This window comes from Trichosurus vulpecula, chromosome 5 (assembly GCF_011100635.1).
Source record: "Trichosurus vulpecula isolate mTriVul1 chromosome 5, mTriVul1.pri, whole genome shotgun sequence".
NCBI classification, from domain to species: domain Eukaryota; kingdom Metazoa; phylum Chordata; class Mammalia; order Diprotodontia; family Phalangeridae; genus Trichosurus; species Trichosurus vulpecula.
The window spans coordinates 36,894,366-36,918,650 of NC_050577.1; the positions used below are offsets into that span (position 1 = coordinate 36,894,366).

Below are 24,285 nucleotides of genomic sequence, written 5' to 3' on the forward strand. Positions count from 1 at the left end.
AATGATAGCTTGAAGTCAGAAAGTGTCACCTCCCCTTCATTCCTATTATTTTTTTACTCCCTTTGAGAGTCTAGACCTTTTGTTGCTTCAAATGAATTTTATTATTTAGTCCAGTTCTTGGTAGCTTGATTAGTGTGGTACTAAACATATAAATTTATTCATGTTGTATCATATTGGGGTAGAACATCAGTGAACAATTACTGTCACTCTAGGTATTTAGTTCTTTTATTTTGGCAAAATTTGCTTTGTCACCATATTTACATAAATATTATGTCTTGGTAGGCTGACTTCAGATATTTCGTGCATCTTGTTATTTTCGGTGGGGTTTTTCTTTCTGTCATTCTTTCCTAGTTTTTGTTATTGCTATGTAACAGATGCTGAATACTGAAGATTTTCATGGAATTTATTTTGTGTCCTGTTGCTTTATTAACGTTGTTGATAATTTCATTTAGTTTTCTTTTTTGCTGATTCTCTTGGGTTTTCCAAGTAAACAAACCATATTATCCACTAATAAAATTATTTTTGTTTCTACTTTGACAGTGTTTGTCTTTAATTGCTTCTTCTTGTGTTATTGCTAGCTCTTGTATTTTTAGAACTTTGTCCATTAGTTAGAGGGGCAGCTAGGTGATGTAATAGAAAGAGCACCCGGCCTAGAAGACCTGTGTTCAAATGAGACTTTAAAAACTTATTGGCTTTGTAACCTTGACCAAGTCACCTAACCCTGTTTGCCTTAGTTTCCTCATCTGCAAAATGGAGAAGGAAATGGCAAACCTCTCCAGCATCTTTCCCAAGAAAACCCCAAATGGGGTCAAGAAGAGTCTATGTAACTGAAATGACTGAACAACAAACCATTAGAGAGAAGAGGGCGCATATAGGTTTTCTCATATTATGTTGGGAAAAAATGGTTTCTTAAATAAGCTTTTTTAAAAAGCAAATTAAAAAGGATCCTTTCATGTGTATGCTTATTTGGGTTTTTGATATAAGTATTATATGTTATTAAAGACTTTTTCTGCAACTATTGATGTAATGTGTTTTTATATAATTGTCACTTGTTTTCCTAATGTTGGAGTTTCTTTGTATCCCTGGTCCAGATACATTTTGGTCATAGTAGCTAAGTTTTGAATATATTGTTGTAGTCTTTTTGCTGGGATTTAAAAATTTTTTCATCAATATTCATTAGTGTATTTGGTTAAAAAAAATTCTCTTTATCTGCTTTAGTCCTCTCCGCTTTAGGTATTAGAATCATATTTAGCATGTTAAAGGAATTTGGCAAAATATTTTCTTTGTCAGTTATTGAGAACACTTTTTATAACATATATTAATTGTTCTTAAACTCTTTTCTTGATTGAAGTCACATATGAATCTATTTGGAGCAGATTTTTTTCTCGCCTTTGATAGTTGATTTATGACTTCATTCAATTTTTTCATTCTGATATTGGATTGTTTAAGATCCCTACTTTAAAAAATTTTTTTTTTCAAATCAAACACCACCACCCCCCTGCTCTGCCAAGAATACACAGCAGAATGCAAAAAGAGGATTCTATTTTTTTTAAAAGGCATATATGCTTTTTTCCAGTCAGCAAAATCCGTCTTTTTTTATATGTCTCATTCTGCTCTCTGAGTTTTTCACTTTTCTCTCAAGAGTAGTAGCATATTTCATCATTAGTCCTGTGGAATCTGGATGATCTTTGTACTTGATAGAAGTCTCCAATTCATTCATAGTTGTTTGTCTTTACCATATTATTGTCATTATACAAATTGTTTGCTTGGTTCTATTCACTTAATTCCCCATAAGTTAACATAAGAATTCATAGATTTCTCTAAAACCACGCCCTTCAGCATTTCTTAAAGCACAGTAGTATTCCATCACATTTATAAACCATAACTCACCCAGCCATTCCCCAATTGATTGGTACTCCCTTAGTTCCTAGTTTTTGACACCACAAAAAGAGCTGCTATAAATATTTTTGTACATAATGTATCATTTTAATTTTTCTTTGATCTCTTTGGGAGTGCACTTGATATTAGGGCTGAGGTTGTGTACTTCTTTAGGGAATGTCTGAGCTGGTCCTGTTGCTGCTTTCTTGGGGGATATTTAGTGTTGTGTTATTCTCAGCTCAGGCTTGGAATGTACAAGCTTCCAGGGCTTCCAACAAGTTGTGATCCAGAGTGAGGTTTGACACTTCCCCTTCTCCAGACCCCCTCCGCCAACCCATGTCCAAGTTTTTGACCAGAATTTGGATCTGAGCAACAGTAGACTGCTAGACTAACTCCTACTGTGAAGTTGTTCTGGACTGCAGATCCTGTTTTCTTTGGTCTGGCATTCCTGCCCTAGTTAATCCTTTGCAGGCTTCTGATGGGGCCAGAAGATGGAATTGAGACTCTTCTTCTACACCCATGGAGTCTTTGCCACAGTTCCTGCTATTTGCTTCTAAAATTGCATATCTCTGGGTCTGCTGCCTAGGATTTGGTCTTTTTTTGCACAATGCAGAATGTCGCCTCCTCACTCCACCTTGGATCTGTGTCATGGAATTGGGTAATGAATGACAGAGCTGCCAGTTGGTGTCTGTTTCTGTGGTGGTGCCCCGTTGTGGGTCTGGGACACCTTCTTTTGCCCTGGCGCATGATCTTTCCTTTTCACTGGAGTGCTATGTGCAGCATGATCCTGGCCAGACTACACCCTCAGTGACCACAGATATCTCTGTCTACCTAGGCTGATCTGGTCATCTTAAAACTCTCGTTTTAGTTCTCCCAGGAATTTTAAGAAAATTTGTGCCCAGGCTGTGTTCTTCTTTGAAGCTTTTCCTTATATACATTTTGGAATCATTCTTTGCTTTTGGGTTTGTATCTTGAGTGTCCCTTTTATCACAATAGCTCTTATAATGGGATTCTTTTTTTATTTGCTCATTTTTCCAGCCTTATGTGTTTCTGTTTTGTAATTTTCAATAGAGCCAGGCTCTGTACATTTCCTGGGTAAATGTCTGGGTTATTCTTGGCCCTATTTTGTGATGTATGGGTCCTGATTCTGCTTTCTCTGTGTATTAAGTATTGGTTTAGTGAAGTGCCTCATGGGGACTTGCAAGCTTTCAAGATGCTCAACATTGTCTGAACCAGAGTGAAATCTGGTCACTGTCCTCTTGGTCTAAGCTCTGCAAGCTCCTGATGTCGATTTGCTTTAGAATAATAAAACTATATACTTGCTTCTTGTTGGAGCTCCAGTAAACTGCTGCTACAGAGGGACACATCTTCATGTTCCCTGTTCTAAATTCTCTGCCCTGCTGTAGGGTTAGTGGAATATAAGATCTTCCCCATCCATTAATAGACCTATGTGAACATATGTGTCCCCCTTTTTCCTTGGAACAGGGGCGGTGGTCCCATGTCTAAAGGAGGTATTTCAATTACAGATGTCTTGCTGCTTTGAGCTCCAGCCCAGTTCACAGCTGTGATACATCCTGAATCACATAGAGCCCATTGGGGGAGGAACTTGCCCAAGAGAAGCTTGCTTAGGGGGAAGTTTGCTTACAGGGAGGCTTTTATACCTTTTGGTACTAAGCTAAGTAAGCACAGAGTCTGAGGGTTGTGATGCCTTCTGGCTCTGAGCCTATTAGCTGAAAGTGTATAACATATTCTGAAGTGAGATTTTGCTTTGGGGCTCACTTGTGGGAAGAATGTTCTCCTGAGGTCTTTGTGATTTGGCCGGATAGACTCTAGGCAGCCATTGTTAAGGAGCCCCCTGGCTTTGTGAACCTAGATGTTGGTGCTTCCTGGTCTGGTGACTGTATCTATTACATTGTTTAGACAGTTGGAACCCTGTATATTAGATGTATGTGCTAATTTCTCTCTGCTTGTTTTTTCTCCATGTTCAGGGTGCTGACCTTTTCCCTGAACTAGTGAATGACCTTTACCTTCTTTACTTAACATATCTTTAGTATATAAAATAAGATCATTAATCTCTTTGAAACTGTCTTTCCTTTAGAAAAGCAGATGAAAGAACTTGTCCTAGCAGGCTGTCCTGGGTGTGCTAGGGTGCTTGGGTGCTTATTCTTCTGCAGTCTTCTGATTGTGATGGAGACTAGAACTGAGACCCTAAACTGTTCTCAGAGTCAGACCCACACAGCCACTACTCTTTCCTGCTCCTCTTTTTTGCCAAGCACATAGCCTTGGGCTCCAATGGCTCCTTGCCCTGTGTTACCTACCACATGTAGTACAGGTTACTTTTTTATTCCATACTTTTGGTCTTTGATGCAGCTTTGTTGGCTGAGCAACAGAGCCATCAATTTGTATTTGTCCTTGTTCTCTGCATAGCTTCAGACCTCTCTCTCTGCTTAGTCTGGGAAATCTTCTTGCCCCGGTGTACATAGCTTGTCTAGTTCCTGAGCTGGGAGGCTCCATGCAGCATGTTCCTGGTTAGGCTCAGCCCTCAGTCTCCATAGACTTCTTTGTGTTCCTGTGTGGAATTGAAAAAAATGACCCATTGTGGATTTTTTTTCCTTTGGAGTTACTACTGATCAAGACTCTGTCTGGTATGTTTTTTAGATTTTTATGGAGTATTTAAGGGAGAGCCAAGCTGTGCCACTTTCTTGCTCACCACCATGTTGGCTAGTCATTCAACAATTTTGTCAACCCTTTGGCTTTCTAACCACCCTAGAGTTTTCTTAGGGCAGTCACCTTGCTTCCTCTGGATAGAGAGTCTTACAGGCTACACACGAGCACATCTCTGGCCACACTACTGCTTGCCTTGCCTTAGGGGCCCTTATCTTTTCCTTATGTTTATATGTTTCCTTATTTTTATTCCATTGTTAAATTTGTGAAGGAAGTACTATTTTTGCCTTTTTACAAATATTTGCAGTTTGTACTCTAGCGCAGTATTTTTGAAAAGGCATCATGTGACTCTAAGAAATATGTATTTTCCTTAATATTTTCATTTAAAATATGCCATTGTCTTTAAAATTTTCCTTTTTAAATGGTATTTTTATTCTGTTTTTCCTGTTTGTTTTTTTTTGTCATATTTAGCCAGTTCTGAGAGAGTAACATTAAAGTCTCCTATAATGATTGTTAATTTCCATGCCTTCTGACCATCCATTTAGCCTTTTCATTTTGAACTTATATGCTATGCCACACCACTTAAGGATATACATTTAATAAATGTTTGTGTTTTCCTCCGCTTGTTTATTTTCTATTTGTGTCTCTTTACTCTTTTCAGTTAGCACTTTGTCTCTATGATTAGTTTTAATTGTATTAATTTAATATTTGTTTTCCCACAATTTTTTCCTATTTACCCATCCTATTTCAAGTTCCCTTAGTCTACTTACACAGTTATTATTTCCTTAAAAAGAAAAAAATAATAATTCCCAGGCTCTCTCCTTTTAGCCCTTTCCTCTCCAGATAAGAGGGTGGGTGATTATTTCACTTCCCCACATCCGACTTTAACTTGAGCAGTATTCATTTGTGGCACCCTTACTCATACTTCCTCATAGCCCTTTCTTATTTCTTTCTCCTTCTAGGCTATTCTCAATTTTTTTCTTTCATTCACTGCTTATATACTTTCTCATGCCTTTGTTGTCACCTCTGTTCTGCTTCTAGGGGAAGGCTTTTCTGCCATGTGTACTCTTTATTCTCCATGTTGAGAAGGTAAATGTTGAGATCTCCTCTTTCCTGTTGGGTAACAGGATCTTTGTTCCAGTACTAGTTCATTTGTAGATCTCTCATTCTCCCTTTCATTTTGTTTTGTTTCATGGGGTTTTTTTTGGTTGGATCTTCATCTGTAATATGCTTCACTCATAGAGCTGTCAATTAGTAAAGGAAGATAGTGGTGTGGTGGGAATATCTCTGTACCATGAGCCATTGTGGCCTGGTCTTACTCCTTTCTCCTTGCCATCACCATTTATTCCTTCTAAGACCAATATAGCCTACCTCTGGATCTGTGTTTCTCCTTCTAGAGTGAAATGCAAACCTGGGACATGTAATCCTTGCTTGGAGAAGACTTCTAAAGCAGAGGTATCACCTACAGAGGTCATAACTCTCCTGTGCCAAACCTGGCTAAAATGTAATTGGGAGATATTTAACAAAATAAATAAAAATTTAATAAACATAGACAATATTATATTTTAAAAACTAAGTCACTATGTGGCCTACAGCTATCTTTGTGTATAATTAGTAGCTCCTGTTTCTTATTTGAGTATGACACCACTGTCCTCATATCCATTCCCTGTTCCGCTCCCAAAGAAAACCCACTGGAAGTCTCTGTCACTATCCCTCACTCCTTCTGTTAAAATGCATTTTATCCCTTTGTTTTCCTATTCTAAAGGAGGCCACTATTTCACTACCTCTTCTCCTCGGTTCAGCTGCACTTAGCTTACTCTTCTATGGCTCCCCATGCTTGTCAAGAGACTAAAGAAATACCAAGTGAATAGATAGCCCTTTTTCTTAGGATTTTGGCTCTGAGAGGATATATGTAGATACAGACATAGACATAGATATAAATATATAGGTATGTATGTATATATATGTATATGTATAGGGTGTCCATAAAGTCCGTGTGCAATTTAAAATAGTTGTAACTTTGTAACTATGTGATAGAAAGAATCTGTAAAAAGCAAAAGGAAGAAGAAACATTTTTTTATTGTTCTTGTTAATTTTCAACATCATTACTAATACAAAGGATAATACGATTCTGTAGTTTGTGTAAAACATTTTCAAGCTGATTTTCAGTAATGCCAGCAATCACATCAGTTATCCTAGCTGTTAAGGCTTCTTTAGATCGAGGTTTGGTTGAATAAACATTAATTTTCACATATTCCCATAAAAAGAAATCAATGGAGTCAAATTTGGTGAATGTGGAGGCCAAGAAAATGGTAGGCTTTGGACAGCGGTGGCAGATTTTAGTTCAGCCAACCAAAGAACACAGTTTACTTTCTCTTCTAGTGAAGCCATGGGTCAAAAATAATCCTGAAAAATAAGTAATATTCAAGTTGAATTTCTAAAAATAAAAATAAAATAAAAACAAAATTTCTAAAGACAAAAATAAACTAGATACATCAAGCTTTCTAATCCTTGTTACAGATTCTATCACATATAGTTACAAAGTTACAACTATTTTAAATTGCACATGGACTTTATGGACACCCTGTATATGTATATATGTATGTACATATGTGCATATACACACAGCTTGAGAGGATAGTTGAGTAAAGTGAGGATTATTTTTAAATATGAGAGAGCCCTAGCCATGTTTGTAGGCAGCAGGAAGGAGCCATTGGATCATGTGAGATTGACATTTAGAGAGAGTACTAATTGTTGGTGTAATCCTTCTGAGGAATTGGGATCAAAGGTAGAAGTAGAGGGTGTGGCCTTTGTGAAAAGGGCCATCTCATAATTGGAAATTAGAGCAAGGGAAGAGAATTTGGGACATGATGTCAAGGGGTTTAGAGAAATAGAGTAAGGGAGAAAAAGAGACTCTGGGAGAATGTTTTCTTACTGTTATTTGATGACATTTCTCTACTGAGAGAGGGAGCAAGGAGCAACTGGTGAGGGAGACTTTGAGGAGAGAAAACTAGTTAGTGCAGGGACCCTCCAGAAGGCAGCCTGGGAGGTCATGGAAAGAGACTTTGGTGACAGAGGACACAAGTTATTCCTGGGGCTTCCAGTAGCTGTAATCTTGGACAAAACATCCTCACTTTGTAGCCTCTTAGCTTCATTTTCCTCATCTGTAAAATCCAGTGTAACCAATAAGCATTTGTTAAAACAGATGATAATAATACTTACATGACAATTCTATCTAATGGAGTTGTTCTGAGGATCAGATAAGATAAAGTGAGTAAAGATTTTTATGAAATTATCAGACTCAAATTCTTATTTGTAAGGTAGGGACATTAATATTTTCACTAGCAATTTCATAAACCTTAAAAGAATAGGGACTGGACCTGCCTGTTAGTCAAGAAGTGAACTCCTCAGTGGGGTTACTCCTGCCATTGAAGGTCAACACCTTCTCTGCAACTTTGAGTCTTAGAGAGTTATTTGGGGCCCTGAGAAGTTAAGTGACTTGCTCAGGGTCACACAGCCATTATGTTTCAGAGGTAGGAACTTGAATCCAGGTCTTCCTACCCTCCAAGGCTCATTGTAAGCTGTGTTTTTGTAAATGTTAGCAGGTGTGGTCAAAAGAGAGTTTAATTCTGAGGTCACAGTTGTTTTGTCTCCATAAAAATAAAGCCTGGAAATCATAGACATTTAGAATTAAGTATAAAAGTGAGGCATCTAAGAGGTATATAAGTCCAGGTGGTAGGATCCATAATACAAACAACTGAGAATGTCGAGTACAGGCTGGGGAGGCCCCAAATACACCAATAGAAACTGAAGGATGTAGTTGGAAAAAGGATTTCTATAAACCTAAAGGGGGGATGTTCTGGGCTAGAGATGAGGTAAGCAAAGGAATCACTGTGCCAGAGGTGAATTGTTAGGAGTGATAGATGTAACATCTGGTCAGGAGTGATATTTGTTAAGCTGACATTTGCGACATCTCTGTGCTGGTGAGCAGAGTGAGTGTATGAAGAACTCCATGAAGGATTTGTTTGTTTGTTTGTTGTTTTTAGCACTAATTAGAGAAGAATGTGTGGAGTTGTGAATTTTTTTTTGTTCATTGCTGAAGATGCAACCTTGTGGTAGGACTGTTTTTTCTCAGGATTAGGTTTAATTTCCAAATAAAACAAATAAGACTGAAGTCTAAATTTACAGTTGTTTTTGTTAACTGCCTGTGTGGTTATATGGCAGGCTTTTAACCAGTATGGATGTCCCCATTATAGTGTAAAAGCCCAGAGAAGAAATACAAAGAAATATGACATATCTTCCCTTCCCTCAAGGAACTTACAGCCTAGTTATCTTCTCTTAAACTTTTTTCAAATGGACATCCGTAGCAATCAAGAAAAATTAATAAAGGAGAAAGAACAAACAGCAATGAGGTGGCACATTTTAAAACTAAGAAAGCTTTTTGTATTATTGGTAAAAGATGCTTTCCTAAATATTGAACTCCCACTTCCTGTGACCCCACTGTCAGTCCTCAGATAGGGTTTTCCTCTGGGCAGTGCCCTGACATGTTGGGCTTCCTCGCTTCAATATCTCTCTGAATTATTGCTTAGCCTCTGGCCTCCAAAGCATGGAATTTGGATCATTTGCCTCGATTGACATAATGTAGGAAAGACCAGCTTCAGAAAGTATGGACAAATCACAACACCTGCAAAGGAGGAAGAAACCAAATTAGGTAGAGAAAATAGGTAGAAACCTATTAACCTTATTAGATGGTGATGAAAAAAAAAGATGCAGAATGGTTAAATTTGGTTAGCTAAATGTGCAGGCCTCCCCCCTTCTCTATTCCTTCTCTAACCCCATAGCATGTACTTTCTATACATAGTGTCTTCTAGACTAGTGTTCTCAAATGCAAATAGAAATGGATCCCTGATGGCAGTGTATTGATTTAGACAACATCAAATTAATATTATCTACACTGTATTGCAGTTTTATTTATTTTGTAAGCATTTCCCAGTTACATTTTAATCTGGTGCAGCCCAGTAGTTTGACACCGATGTTTTAGACCATCACTCCCTTCTCTGGCATCCACTCCCTTAATTATATCTAGTCAGTTGTCTCTTTAGAATTTTGATCCCCACCGCTTATACTCTAGGCCAGCCTAATGGTGCCGGTTCAAAATTTGAAAGGCAACAAGCTCTGTGGCCTATAAGAATCTGCTTTACAAAGAGTATTGAAAGTTTCTCCCTACTACTGTCTGGCAGCAAGATTCTAAGAAAATTTCTTTACAGGGTCTGGCCTTCTTGACTACCTTAGTTTGCCTTTCTTGGAATCACTGTCTAACAAATAGACCAGGAGCCCCTAGGACTTGTTTTCTAAATATTTTGATGTGTCATTTGACATCCTTCCTTTGTGCTTTCACTTTAAAGTTGGATCAGCTGATCTGTGTTAGAGGTGAAGATGGTTACATGCCTGAAAACTACTGATCAAATTTAGCAATTAACAACAAAAAAAAGCTCTCAGAGGTGTAAAATTAGGTTTGTTTACTTGTCTAAGAAGAGTATTGTTGAGAAACAGCTTGGCTTTACATAATTATTATCAAAGAAGATAGGGGATCCTTTGGGTTGTATTTTTAACTGCAGATTTAGAATACTACACAGCAGGCACCATAGACTTAGCAATTGTTGAGGATAGAAGGCTACTTTGAAGCAACATTTGCCTTGTCCTAAAGGAATGGTACTTTCTAAAGTAAATTTCGATGTAAGTGTGAGAGGTAGAAGGAAGTGATGTGATGATACTTGTGCATTCCTTCAACTAACTGAATGTAACCACACAAAAGAACAAGTAAGTCATTTGACTATGTTGATTTTTCTTGATAAACCATGGCAGTTTATCTGAAGGATACTCTTTAGTTTACATAATTATAGTTTATGATTTATCATGTTTTTCCTTATCTTAAAACCTAAAGAGAATTAGAGACTTACTTAATACTAATATAGCAAGAAGCAAATTGGCTGTCTTGTAAAGGTGATTTAAGATATTTGAATTAATAGATTTTTGTACTTAGATGGCATAAAAGTTGGTTAACTTTCAAGTTTTTAAATTTTTTTTCTGTAAGATCTTTGATCCTTCAGTTTTTCTTTGCATCCTGTCAGTTTGTTTAGGCTGTATAGAAATCACGTGTCCATTTAACCTTACTTCATTTTTCTTCTCTTCTTTTCTAGGTTGTCACTTTAGTGTAGTTGTATTCCCAATTAGTTACTCTCTATTTTGCCTTTGAAGAGACTCTTCACTTTGGATTCAGGTTCTTTTATTCTGCTAATTATTTCTCTTCTACAGGCCATAAATTTTGCCATTTGTTTCCTTTTAACTTATGCTTTTAGGATTCTCATTTCTTTTTTGAACCATTTGGGAAAATCCTGCTGTGGTTCCATGTTCTCTTAGGATTCTACAGGGTTTCCTGCCTCATCAGGTATAGGTTTAATTTCCTTTGTCTTGTAATATTTACTAACAGATACTAGGAATCATTTAGATGTCTTGACGGCCATCTTCTCTACTGTTTTAATAGCTTGTCTATTGATTTATCTGCTTGTGCTCTACTGAATTTTCTTCCACCTGAGATCTTTGGTAATTTCAGTCATTTTTCCTTATATTTCCCTTTTGGTATACCCTAGGGGCTGAACCTCAAAGCTATCTTAGCCTTCTTCCATGTTTGAAGATACTCTTTTTCAGTGATCTCAATCTCTTCCCAAATGACTTCTTTCTCAGAGATAGAACTGGCCCTCACTAGGAACCTCTCCTCTTTCCTTCAGGCCTGCTGTAGCTCTCCAAACCTGCCAGTGCCCTACCCCAGCTTCTTCTGTCTTTTAGTTCTCTGGCTGACCAGGGAAACTCTTCTGCTGACCTCTATTTTCTTATTTCCATATGCCTTTTAGGCATCCTGAACTGCATGTCAGTAGACACATTAAACTCAACCCATCCAAAACAGAACTTTTCATCTTTTCTCCTAAACCTGGAGGACAGGCCCATCCTCTCTGGCCCTCTGGCTCATGACCCGCCAGTCATCTTGGACTCTTCAGTCTCTCTCACCTTTCATGTCCAAGCTTTTACCAAGTTTGTCCATTCCACCTTTGCCACTTCTCTCGAATATGCATGCTCCCTTCTCTCCTTGAGGCTGCCTCCTCCCTGCTGCCAGCCCTTATCACCTCACAGTTGGACTATTGTAATAGTGGCCAGGATTCTGGCTGCTTTAAGTCTCTCCCCACTCCAGTCTATCCTCTGTTCAGCCACTAAAGTGATTTTCTTAAAGTGAAAATTTGATCATATCACCTGGCTACTCAAGAATAGAGCACCCAGTCCTGGAGTCAGGAAGACCTGAGATCAAATTTGACCTCAGACTAGCTGTGTGACCCAGGAAAAGTCATTTAACGCTGTTTGTTTTAGTTCCTTCTCTGTAAAATGAGCTGGAGAAACCATTCCAGTATCTTTGCCAAGAAAACCCCAAATGGGATCATGAAGAATCTGATAGAACTGAAACACCTGAACAGCAACGACACCCCAACAACAGCAGCTCAGGAATCTCCAGCAGCTTTCCTTCTCCAGAAGCAAATACAAATTGTCTGTTTATCTATTTGGCATTTAAAGCCCCCTCCTGCCTCTCCAGTTGTCTCATACCTTCCTCCCTCCTGAGTTCTCTTCAGTTCAGTGACACTGGGCTCTGGCACTCTACTGCCTTCCTTCTGTTAACCATTTCCTATTTATTTTGTATATCATTTGCTTTGTATGTATTTGTTTACGTGTTGTCTCCTTCATTAGATTTGTAAGCTCCTTGAGGACAGGGATTGGTTTTTGCCTCTTTATTTGGTATCCCCACCCCTGCTAGGCCCTTACTGATTGATGGCCCTAGGCAGCTCACATTTTCCCTTTACTGTATCTTCCCTTCTTCCACTGGGAAATGGGCTGAATTGAGATTGGCTGCTGGCTGCTGCAGCACAATGGTGTGAGGGCAGGGCCAGAGTAGACTGGCAGATAGTGCCCAGCAGCAGCGAGGAAACTAGTGAGTGGTTTAGGTTGGGCTGTGCTGCCTTACTGTAGCTTGAGGCCTGGTGGGGGAGGAGGTGCTGAGGGAGCCTTTTATGGTTAGGGGGTCAGTCTGCTCTGCTGTTCAGTCTTCGGCTCGTTCTCTTGTTAGGCTTCTTCTTGTCTTGGCTTGCGGAGATGGCTACAGTGGGCCTAATTCTGATTTTGGGAAGTTTTAAGAGTTCATTAGTACTTGAGAAAATGTCTGATCTTCCATTTGGCAGTCATGTGACCTGGAAGGCCAGTGAACCTTAAGAGCCAAAGAAATTAACTTCTTATTCATGGATTTAATGGAACGCTTTTAAAAGAAAATTGTCCATTCAACTTCACAATGACAGTATATACATATAGATATAGATATATGTACATACACACACACATACATATGTATATAGATACATGTAGATAATGAAATATAGATAACCTGACTGATTACTGTATCTGACTAAACCTATCTGTAATCAGATATAAATTGCCAGAATGTTAGATAAGAACTTTGTAACTAGATTTTCAGAACAGTAGAATTATTTTAAAATAAAACAGATTCCCAAACTCAAAACCAGTTAGTTTAACCTGAAGTTTTTAGCAAACTTGGGGAGGAGATTGAGATTGAGAGTGCTTTTTGTATTTACTGTTGTTGAAGTACTGTTTATTAGCTCAGTCAAAAAGGATAAAGTCACTTAAAATTAGAAATTTTTTTCTGAGCTTTTGCTGGTGGTGTTAAGATCATAGCTAAACTAGCCAGTCTCTGTTTGGGTTGGTCTTTTCTTATGATTATCACAGAGATAATTTCTTAGATATTAGAGTATTCTGATATTGATGCTGTTATGATATAAAACATATAGGAAAATGAAATGTTATGTGTTTATGCTTTCCATATATGCATACTTCCCTTATGTGCATACTCCCTGGTTTTTGCATAGTCCCTGGCTTCTTGAAGGTTGTACTCGTAGAGGGTAAGCTATGTCATGTCACTCGATCAAGAATCATTTGTAAAGCACCTCCCCGACACTGAGCCAGGCACTGAGAATAAATGGCAAAAATGAAATCTGGAAAGACTATGGATAGAAGAGCTCCGGGAGTGAACTGTATGTCTGTTTGCTAACTGTGAATCAGCCTAGTTAAATTCAAACATGGTCATTTTTGGTTAGGATATTCACAAGATGATGAATTTTTCAGCAACTGCAACTCAGAAGACCTTCAGCTAAATCATGAAGGGATTGTAATCAGCATTGGTGGCGGGAATAATGCACAGATCCTTAATGTATTGAAACAGACATTTCATGTACATTAAGTCTATAAATAAACCCCATTTTGTGTTCTGACCTGGCTTTCAGAAAGCAGTATCCCTATGGATTTCAAGAAAAATATAATGGGTACTATTATAATATATTAAAATAAATGCAGAATGAAGGCTGCTTTTTGGAGTCATTGGTTTTTTGACCCCTCTTGGTGTTATTATTGAATTTGAAGTATAGAGTTCTAATTAAATTGTGAGTGTATTCAGATTGTAGAAATTAAGCGATCTCACTCTATTCTTTCAAGGACTTTGGGTTTCTAAAACCAAGGATAACATTAGATGTCAGCCAAACATTTTGTCCTTCTCAGTTTTTGTCTTCTCATCTGAAATACTGCCAGTTGCACAGATTGTGTGTCAGTTTAAATACAAGAAGCAGGCCTCAATCTGCTTGAACTCGTTCCACCAAAGACTTCTAAAACTTTAGGTAGTTTGCAAGTAGTAATGGTTGTTTCACATTAAGTTGCTTTGTAGAATTATAAAACAGATTTTCTTGTGCTTTCAAAAAAAATGTCATCCACTAATGAATGAGATGCCATCTGTAATAATTAAGGTTATTCTGTTTGTTCTCTCTCTGCAGCAAAACTTCTAAAGATTTGGAGAAGATAGAAAACAGCCCAAAAGGCTAAAGCACTATTGTACTGTAAGTACCACTCTGGGTAGAAAAAGTGAATTGAAAATCCTGTGAAGAGGATGTCCATTTATTTTGGAGGAAAATTTGCTAATAGAGATAGCTATGTATAATGCAGAGAAGGATGTATTTTAACAGTTATACTTAATAATTTACAAGAAATACTCATGTACTCTTGAAAAATTTGAAAATATATACTTGGTCCAATAAGGATTTCACCAATAGCACTGAAAAATATTCCTGTGTCTAACAAGGATTGATCTAGTTTATATACATTTGCTTATTTAAAACTATCAGAATTTAGAAAATCATTGTAGTTTTGCAGGTTGTCATTTGTTTTGGTGACTTATTGTTTAGGTTATTTTGCAGAATTATTTATTTGCTGATTTATTTATGTATTTCATTATTTATTTATTTGATTATTTAGTAAATTATTTATCTGATGAATTATTAATACATCTTCATGACATGCTTTAAATTATTTATAACTTAATTTTGAGTTTATTGCTTTTAGACGCTGCATTGTTACTGACTAGTTTTGATTTTTTTCTTTCTGGTTCTTAAAAATTAAAGTATTAGCTCTAAGGCAAAAGTATATTCATTGCAATGGCCATAGATTTTTTTTTTATTGAGTGATTTACAGTGGTGATAAAATTTTAGTTATTGTTTAGTTTAGCTAGGAATATATACCTGTTCAGGCTTTACCAGGGTCCAGCATATGCAAATCTTCGTGCAGTTATATACAAATGGCACATCTACCTTTTGGGAAGGAAGTTTAAACATACAAGGCTTTTTTTTGTCCTTGCTATGTCCACACTGTGGAGTAGTGAGGAGATATTTGAGCCTTGTATATAAATCTTGAGTGGCTTAGGGATTATTTTTTTTAAAGCCCCAGACTCCATTATGCATATGTTTTTTGGGGGGGGAAGCGTCATGTTTAAATAGACTCAGGTATTTAACAACATATCTGACATAGGATGCGTAGTCATAATGACTTCTATTTAAATCACTTCCTATATCCCCTGTTTATGTAGAGTTCATATTCTTTTATCTTAATGGAGTAAATTGTAAGGAATAGATAAAGATGTAAGTTAACAATGTGTATCTCTAAGTTGTAGCTCTTCAGACTTAACTATTCAAATCTTTTTGCAGAGTTACTGCTTCAGCCAGTAAGTTCATTTCCTCTTTCATCCCATTGCACTCTGCAAAGTGGTGTAGTGAGGCAGCTACCTTGAAAGTACTCCCACTTTAGTTTGTGTAGGAGAGTGTCATGTGCCCAACATGGTCTTTATTCTGTTTGCTTGAGGTGAATTACTATGTACTTTAAAGTTTTAACATTGGAGAGTGAAGCTGCATTGTGCAACCTAAGTTGGGATGCAATTGAAATACAGTGAAAATGGTCTCTGTAGACAGGTTTCACTATAGAACTGTAAATTATGCATGTGTATATCCAAATTCCTTATTTTGAAATATTGAATGTATGAATATTTAATTGGCATCTTGCTTTAGTATCTTCACATGCTTGCCTTAAAGAAAGCATTTTCATTTGATTTATATACATGGATTTAAAAGTGTGTGTACTGTATATATAGATCAATGACTTTCATGTCTGTTCTATGTATTGGAGAGGAACAGCTTCAGACAGCATTTTGCCATGGATTTTTTATTTTTTAATTTGTCTTATTTTGACAAAAATGGCTGCTTTGGAAGACTATAAGACTTCTAGGGTGCCTTCTCTACTCCTGCTATACTGGGTCAGACTTGCAGAGTGAAGTGTCAGACCTAGTCAATCAAGAAACATCATAATGAGCATCTCTTGTGGGCCAACCAACGTGGCTCCAATAAGTACTTTGTAGGAAGGGGCCCATATTTGAAATCCTCATTTGTAGAATCAAAGTAATTTTCAGGGTATGTCGATAGTATCATAGATAGTCAGTGTGGTATAGGCCTGCCTTAGAATTAGGAAGACTTAGGTTTCTAGTCCTGTGTCAGTTTAGATATATTAGACGTGTGATGATGGGGAAATCACTTAACCACCCTCTCATCGAGATAGTATATAGAGAGGGTTCAGTTTTTGACTAATGTCCTGTAACAACAGTGCTACTTGCAGCTACTTGTGGGGGCATGAGACCAATAACATCAGCACACAGGAGGGCTGCTAGCACAAGTTCTTTGATCTGCTTTTCTAAAGGAAAGCAACTTTAAAGGGGTCAGCAATCTTAATCAAATATATGTGTGTTTACACACACACACACACACACATATGTATATCATACACTTAGTTCAGGGGAAAAGTCAGCACCCTGAACTTCAGAGAAAATACAAACTGAAATTACAAGCAGAAATTATATAAACAGAGCAAATACAAACAGCAAAGACCAATAGACAGGGCTTCCAACTGTCTGACTAAAAGTAATACATACATAGTTACCAGAGAGAGAAGCATCAACATGTAGCTTTTTGAAAGCCAGGGGGCTCCTTAATGGCTACCCAGAGTCTCATCTGTCTACATCACGTGAACACTCTTCCACTGAGTGAGCCCCAAAGCAAAATACTAACCTGAGAGTGTATGTCCACTTCTTCAGGGTCAGAGGGTATCACAACCCTCGTGACCCAGGCTCGTGTGACTTAAGTTGCAAGCAGGTTACATAGGCCTATTAAGGGGAGGGGAAGATCCTCAAATTGTATTAACATTACATGCCCTTGCCCTGAAATCCCATAATGTAATTGAAAGGTATTAATGAGATGTGAAACTAACTCTAAAAATGGACCAACACAAGGTGGTACTGTGATTATTATCATTAATAATAATGTTCATGGTGATGATAGCTAGCACTTATGTCATGCTTTAAGATTTTCAGTCCTTTGTACATACACTATCTCATTTGATCCTCACACCAATCCTATTAGCTGCTGTAATTATCCCCATTTTACAGATGAGGAAGCTGGGCTTGGGTCGGGTTCAGGGACTTATCCAGAGTGCTGAGCAGCTAAGTCAAGTTGAGAACCATTCAATGGACTGAGTAAATCCAGGAGCCATGCCCCTGGGGACTTTAAGTAGCTAAGTATTGGTCAAAATTTGGCAGTTCAAGGCAGCTGGAGCTGGCTTGGCAGGAGGAGGGAATTTCTGATGCCCCTCTCTCTAGCACCCCCCCCCCCCACCCCTTTACTGCTGCCTCTCACCCAGCTGTTGACTGTGTTGCTTTGAAGTGGAGTGGTAGGACAGGGAGCAGAGATACTCTAAAAATCAGTGGATAGAGTTCTGGGCCTGGAGTTAGGAATACCTGTGTTCAGTTTGGCCTTAGACACTTATTGGCTGTGTGACTCCGGGTAAGTCATGGAACTTCTGTCTCTCAGTTTCCTTAACTATGAGATGGGGATAATAATAGTGCCTACCCCACAGGCTGTTGAGGATTAGACGAGATAATGTGTATTTGTGAACGCCTAGCCCAGAGCAGGCACTATATGAATGCTTATTCCCTTTTCTTTTTTTCCATTCCCTAGTAGACAGACACTAATACAAAGAGACAAGAAAATAGATTTAAGAAATAGCATCACCAGCAGCTGGGAAGTGAGTTGGCTGTGGAGGGGAGCAGACCCTTAGGATCCCCTCTAGAACCTGACGCAGTGACCACCCTCGGGTGACTCAAACCTTGATTAAGTGTACAAAGTTGAGTTGGGGAAAGGGAGAGGGAGTGATTACCTTGTGGGGCTGTTTCACATGTAAAGTACTTAAGCTATGGAAATGTTAGCTATTAGCTTATATTATTATCAGGCCCTTGGACTTCAGAGAAGATATCCTCCTATTTCTGATCCTCACTGGGCACTCCCTATATTGAGGAAATCACATATCCAGTCTAATCAAAAAAAGAGACCACAAACATTTTAATAAACTATATGCGTAATATAGTTGTGTAACGTAAAAACTCTAAGTAGATAATTATGTCACTGAATACTATCTAAAACAAGTAAATACATTTACACAAGCCAATGTATCGCCTGACACTCAGGTACAAAGGAAAAATCACAATATTTATTTGAATTTTATTTGAAGTGCTTAATAAAGGAACTGTAGTTGGCGGGTAGGATGTTACAGAACCTTGAGGAAGCAGTCTGGGGACTTTGGCTTATAGGGTTATGATTGAGGCCAAGATCTAGAGGGTTCCCCACCCGGATTTTTTCTCCACCCCAGTAGGACTTTTATCCAACCCTGACAGCTAGGGAGCATAGGACAGAAGCCATGGAGCATCAGAAGAGCCCTTCTGAGGCCTGGAATACAGGGCATTGTACAATATCTTATTCCCTCCTACAGGCCAATAAACAAACTAATCTTGCTACTTATTTTCTGTCTTGCCATGAATGGCATAAATAGCATCCTTGTAATTGACTGAATGCTTTAAGGCTAAGTTGATAAAAGTTGAGGATTGGCTATAATTTTTTTTTTAATTTAAATTTATTTATTTAACATATTTGGTTTTCAGCATTGATTTTCACAGCAGTTTGAATTACAAATTTTCTCCCCATTTCTCCCCTCCCCCCACTCCAAGATGGCATATATTCTGGTTGCCCTGTTCCCCAGTCAGCCCTCCCCTCTATCACCCCCCTCCCCTCTCATCCCCTTTTCCCTTCCTTTCTTGTAGGGCAAGATAAATTTCTACGCCCCATTGCCTGTGTATCTTATTTTTTAGTTGCATGCAAAAACTTTTTTTTTTGTTTTTGAACATCTGTTTTTAAAACTTTGAGTTCCAAATTCTCTCCCCTCTTCCCTTCCCACCCACCCTCCCTAAGAAGTCGAGCACTTCAACCTAGGCCACGCATGTATCATTATGTATAACCCTTCCACAATACTCATGTTGTGAAAGGCTAACTATATTTTGCTCCTTCCCAACCCATCCCGCTTTATTGAATTTTCTCCCTTGACCCTGTCCCCTTTCCAAAGTGTTTGTTTTGATTACCTCCACCCCCATCTGCCCTCCCCTCCATCATCCCCCCCCTCTTTTATTTTATTTTTTTATCTTCCTCCCTCTTCTTTCCTGTGGGGTAAGATACCCAATTGAGTATGTATGGTATTCCCTCCTCAGGCCAAATCTGATGAGAGCAAGGTTCACTCATTCCCCCCTCACCTGCCCTCTCCCCTCCTCCCACAGAACTGCTTCCTCTTGCCACCTTTATGTGAGATAATCCACCCCATTCTATCTCTCCCTATCTCCCTCTCTCAGTATGTTGCTCTCTCATCCCTTAATTTCATTTTATTTCTTTTAGATATCTTCCCTTCATCTTCAACTTACCCTGTGTCTACTCTCTCTCTTTTACATATATATATATACATATATATATACACACATACATACACATGCATACACATACACATAGATACATACATAATACACATTCACTTATATATATATACATAAACAAATATATATGCATATTCCCTTCAACTACCCTAATACTGAGGTCTCATGAATCATACACATCATCTTTTCATGTAGGAATGTAAACAAAACAGTTCAACTTTAGTAAGTCCCTTGCAGTTTCTGTTTCTTGATTACCTTTTCATGCTTCTCTTGATTCTTGTGTTTGAAAGTCAAATTTTCTATTCAGTTCTGGTCTTTTCACGGAGAAAGCTTGAAAGTCCTCTATTTTATTGAAAGTCCATATTTTGCCTTGGAACATGATACTCAGTTTTGCTGGGTAGGTGATTCTAGGTTTTAATCCTAGCTCCATTGACCTCCGGAATATCGCATTCCAAGCCCTTCGATCTCTTAATGTAGAAGCTGCCAGATCTTGGGTTATTCTGATTGGGTTTCCACAATACTCAAATTGTTTCTTTCTGGCTGCTTGCAGTATTTTCTCCTTGATCTGGGAGCTCTGGAATTTGGCGACAATATTCCTAGGAGATTTCTTTTTGGGGTCTATTTGAGGAGGCGATCGATGGATTCTTTCAATTTCTATTTTGCCCTGTGGCTCTAGAATATCAGGGCAGTTCTCCTTGATAATTTCTTGAAAGATGATATCTAGGCTCTTTTTTTGATCATGGCTTTCAGGTAGTCCAATAATTTTTAAATTCTCTCTCCTGGATCTATTTTCCAGGTCAGTGGTTTTTCCAAGGAGATATTTCACATTGTTTTCCATTTTTTCATTCCTTTGGTTCTGTTTTATAATATCCTGATTTCTCATAAAGTCACTAGCTTCCACTTGCTCCAATCTAATTTTTAAAGTAGTATTTTCTTCAGTGGTCTTTTGGACCTCCTTTTCCATTTGGCTAATTCTGCCTTTCAAGGCATTCTTCTCCTCATTGGCTTTTTGGAGCTCTTTTGCCATTTGAGTTAGTCTGTTTTTTAAGGTGTTGTTTTCTTCAGTGTATTTTTCAGTATTTTTTTGGGTCTCCTTTAGCAAGTCATTGACTTGTTTTTCATGGTTTCCTCGCATCCTTCTCATTTCTTTTCCCAATTTTTCCTCCACTTCTCTAACTTGCTTTTCCAAATCCTTTTTGGGCTCTTCCATGGCCTGGGACCAGTTCCTGTTTTTCTTGGAGGTTTCTGTTGTAGGCTCTTTGACTTTAGTAATTTCTTCTGTCTGTATGTTTTGGTCTTCTTTGTCAGCAAAGAAAGAATGCAAAGTCTGAGACTGAATCTGGGTGCGTTTTTGCTGCCTGGCCATATTCCCAGCCAACTAACTTGACCTTTGAGTTTTTCAGTGGGGTATGACTGCTTGTAGATTACAGAGTTCTATGTTCCACGTTTGCGGGGGAGGTGCCAGCTCTGCCACACCGGCACTGCTCCTTCCCCAAGAACCCCCAACCCGAACTGGGCTTAGATCTTCAGCAGGCTGTGCACCCCTGCTCTGATCCGCCACTTAATTCCTCCCACCAGGTGGGCCTGGAGCTGGAAGTAACAACAGCTGTAGCTGCCCCACCTCCGCTGCCCCTGGGGCTGGAAGCCGAACCGCGAACTCCTTCCACTCCTGCAGCTTTTCCCACTAACCTTCTCCACAGTCTTTGGTGTTTGTGGGTTGAGAAGTCTCGTAACTGCCACAGCTCACTGAATTAGGGCGCTAGGGCCCCCTCTGCCCGGCTTCTGGTCTGGATAGTCCACGCTGCTCAGGCTGGGCTCTGCTCCACTCCGTTCCCAGCTCCCAGCTCCAAGCTCCGTGTGGGATAGACCTCACCCAGAGACCATCCAGGCTGTCCCGGGCTGGAGCCCTGCTTCCCTCTGCTCTTTTGTGGGTTCTGCCGTTCTAGAATTGGTTCAGAGCCATTTTTTATAAGTTTTTGGAGGGTCTCCGTACGGAGCTCACACTATTCCCCGCTTACCAGCTGCCATCTTGGCTCCGCCCCTGGCTACAATTTTTTTGAAGTCAAATTAGTGTCTTCAGAAATCTTTCTAGCACTAAATTGTGAAAACATAAAAATTATATATAAAAATGATCTGAGTAATGTGAAATGTTTTCAAGAAACCATTAAAAAATTTATAGCTGTAGATGCTTTTGTGTGTAAAATAAGAATCTGCATTCTTTGTTATCCTATATAGATACATAGATTATGAATTGTAATATACCTTAGAGATCACCCAGTCCACTCCCTCTCCTCTCATTTTACAGATGGGGAAACTGAGGCCTGGGGAATCTAAGAGACTGCCAAAGTTTACTCTGGTAGAACCAGGACAAATGATAGAGCCAGAATTTGAACCTATTACCTCTGGCTCCAAATCCAGTACTTTTCCTGCTCTACTAGGTTGCATTATTATTCTTTTTAAAAATTATTTGGCAAAATTCTATCCTCGGAGCATAACTGTTTACTTGATCTAAGTACAAAGGCAACTACAATATTGCTTATAGGGGACTCTTTCCCTTCAATATACTAACGTATTTAGGACAGAATCACACTGTATTAAATCATTAAATTTAAATATTTGCCATAGAAAACTCTATGGGGCTTCTTTTGGTGGACACCAACCAAAATTGATTAGCCTTTTATGTCTTTCTGGTTAAGTGTGTAATTAATTTAGGGGATGAGATAGAATATTGCTCAGAATATGAAACTGTGAAGTCTGTTATTTCTACCTAGCTTAGAGTCTCCATACTGTTGTATGTCTTGGTTCTTAGTTTACTGCCAGTAAATTCATAGATTGAGAGACTTAGTATGCTGTGATCACGGTTTATTGGGCTATTGGATAAAACAGAAAGGAAACTTGAGCTAACATTCCTCTTGAGAGATTTTCCTCTAGCCATCTCCTAGCCCATTTCTGTCCTAGATTTTCTTATGTGGCCAGGGAAAACTTGACTCTATGATAGCCGTTCATGAACCAGGAACAGTAGCAGATGGGGTATTAAATCCATGTTTTGGACTCAAGGGCAGAAAGGAAGATTAGTTCCTTAGCTCATCAACTCAGCTGGGTTTCATGATAGGTTGCAGTATCAGAAACTCTAGATTTCTTCTTTTTGTGACCTCACTGACTTCTATCCATGTCACTGTTGCTACTCTTGGCTTGGCAGTCCTTCTGTACCGAGACTTTTGGTTGGTGGTTGTTTGTGGTGTTTGTAGAGACCTCTCCATGGGGGTCCCTCAGCACCCTCAGGTGCAACTTTCTTTCTCCCTGATGTTCAAATTACTGGAGCTGTGGAAGGAAAGGAAGGGGAACCAGGGTGCTGCCACCAAGATATTATCTCTTTATCTTATCCTTGCTCCTGTCATGTTGTAAATGAGAAGGCCCCCGATTAAAGGGAAGAGCTTGAGATAATTCTTCTGGGCCACCATCATCAGAAGCCACTGACAGGTTTTCTCTTTACAAGTTATTTCTGTAGAGAACTGAAAGACCGAAAGACTGGGGTTGTAAAAGAAACACCCAATGCACTCAATTTTCCTGGCAGTATACGTGACATTCATTCTTTCTCTACATTTCTCTACATCCTTCCAGAGACAAAGGATTTCCCTTTTTTTTCTATTATTGGTTTGTCAGGTATTCAAAATTCAATTTCTTTTTAGTGATATTCTCATTGACATCTTTGGGGTCGTTGTAATATTGTTCTTTTGATTCTGTCTATTCACTGTGCTGAATCAGAAACAAATCTGCATTCTCCCAAATTAATAATTTCTTGTTGTTGATGTTCAGTCATTTCTAGTAATACACAGCTCTTCATGACCTCATTTGAGAGTTCCTTGGCAAAGATATTGGAGCGGTTTGCCATTTCCTTCTCCAGCTTATTTGACAGATGAGTAAACTGAGGCAAACAGGGTTAAGGACTTGACCAGGGTCACACAGCTAGGATGTATTTGAGGCTGGATTTGAACTTAGGAAGATGAGTCTTCCTGACTCAGGCCTGGAATCCTATCCATTGCACCACTTAGCTGCCCCTAATAATTACTTAAGGTGCAGTAATGTTCCATCACGTTTATCCATACGTCACAGTTCGGCTTTTGCCCCGTGAATGGGGACCCACTTTGCCTAGTTCTTTGCTAGCACACACACCAAAAATCCTGTTATTGCTATTTTGGTATATGTTGTACCATTGCTTATGCCTTTAATCTCCTTGGTGCCTATGGCTTGTAGTGGGATCCCTGGATAGTATCAACAGCTTAGTCAGTTTTCTTGCATAATTTAAAAATGATATCCAGAACAAGCTGGATCAATTCTTAGTTCTACTTGCAGCATATTAATGTCTTCCCTGTTTTCCTGTAGCTTCTGCAACATTGATTGCTTTGATTTTGATTATCTTTGCCATTTTGTAGGGTTTAAGGCAAAATGTCAGAGTTGTTTGA

At 38.7% G+C, this 24,285-nt stretch overlaps 1 protein-coding gene across 5 annotated transcripts in view; it reads left to right on the plus strand.

Annotated features, from left to right (window-relative positions):
- The window catches only part of TBC1D5 (TBC1 domain family member 5), a 635,464-nt gene that overhangs the window by 39,171 nt on the left and 572,008 nt on the right, over positions 1-24,285 (plus strand). For all 5 annotated transcript variants that reach the window (XM_036758387.1, XM_036758382.1, XM_036758384.1 and 2 more), the window contains exon 2: positions 14,475-14,537. The gene's annotated coding sequence lies outside the window, so the exon portion shown is untranslated. The remainder of the gene's footprint in view (positions 1-14,474; positions 14,538-24,285) is intronic.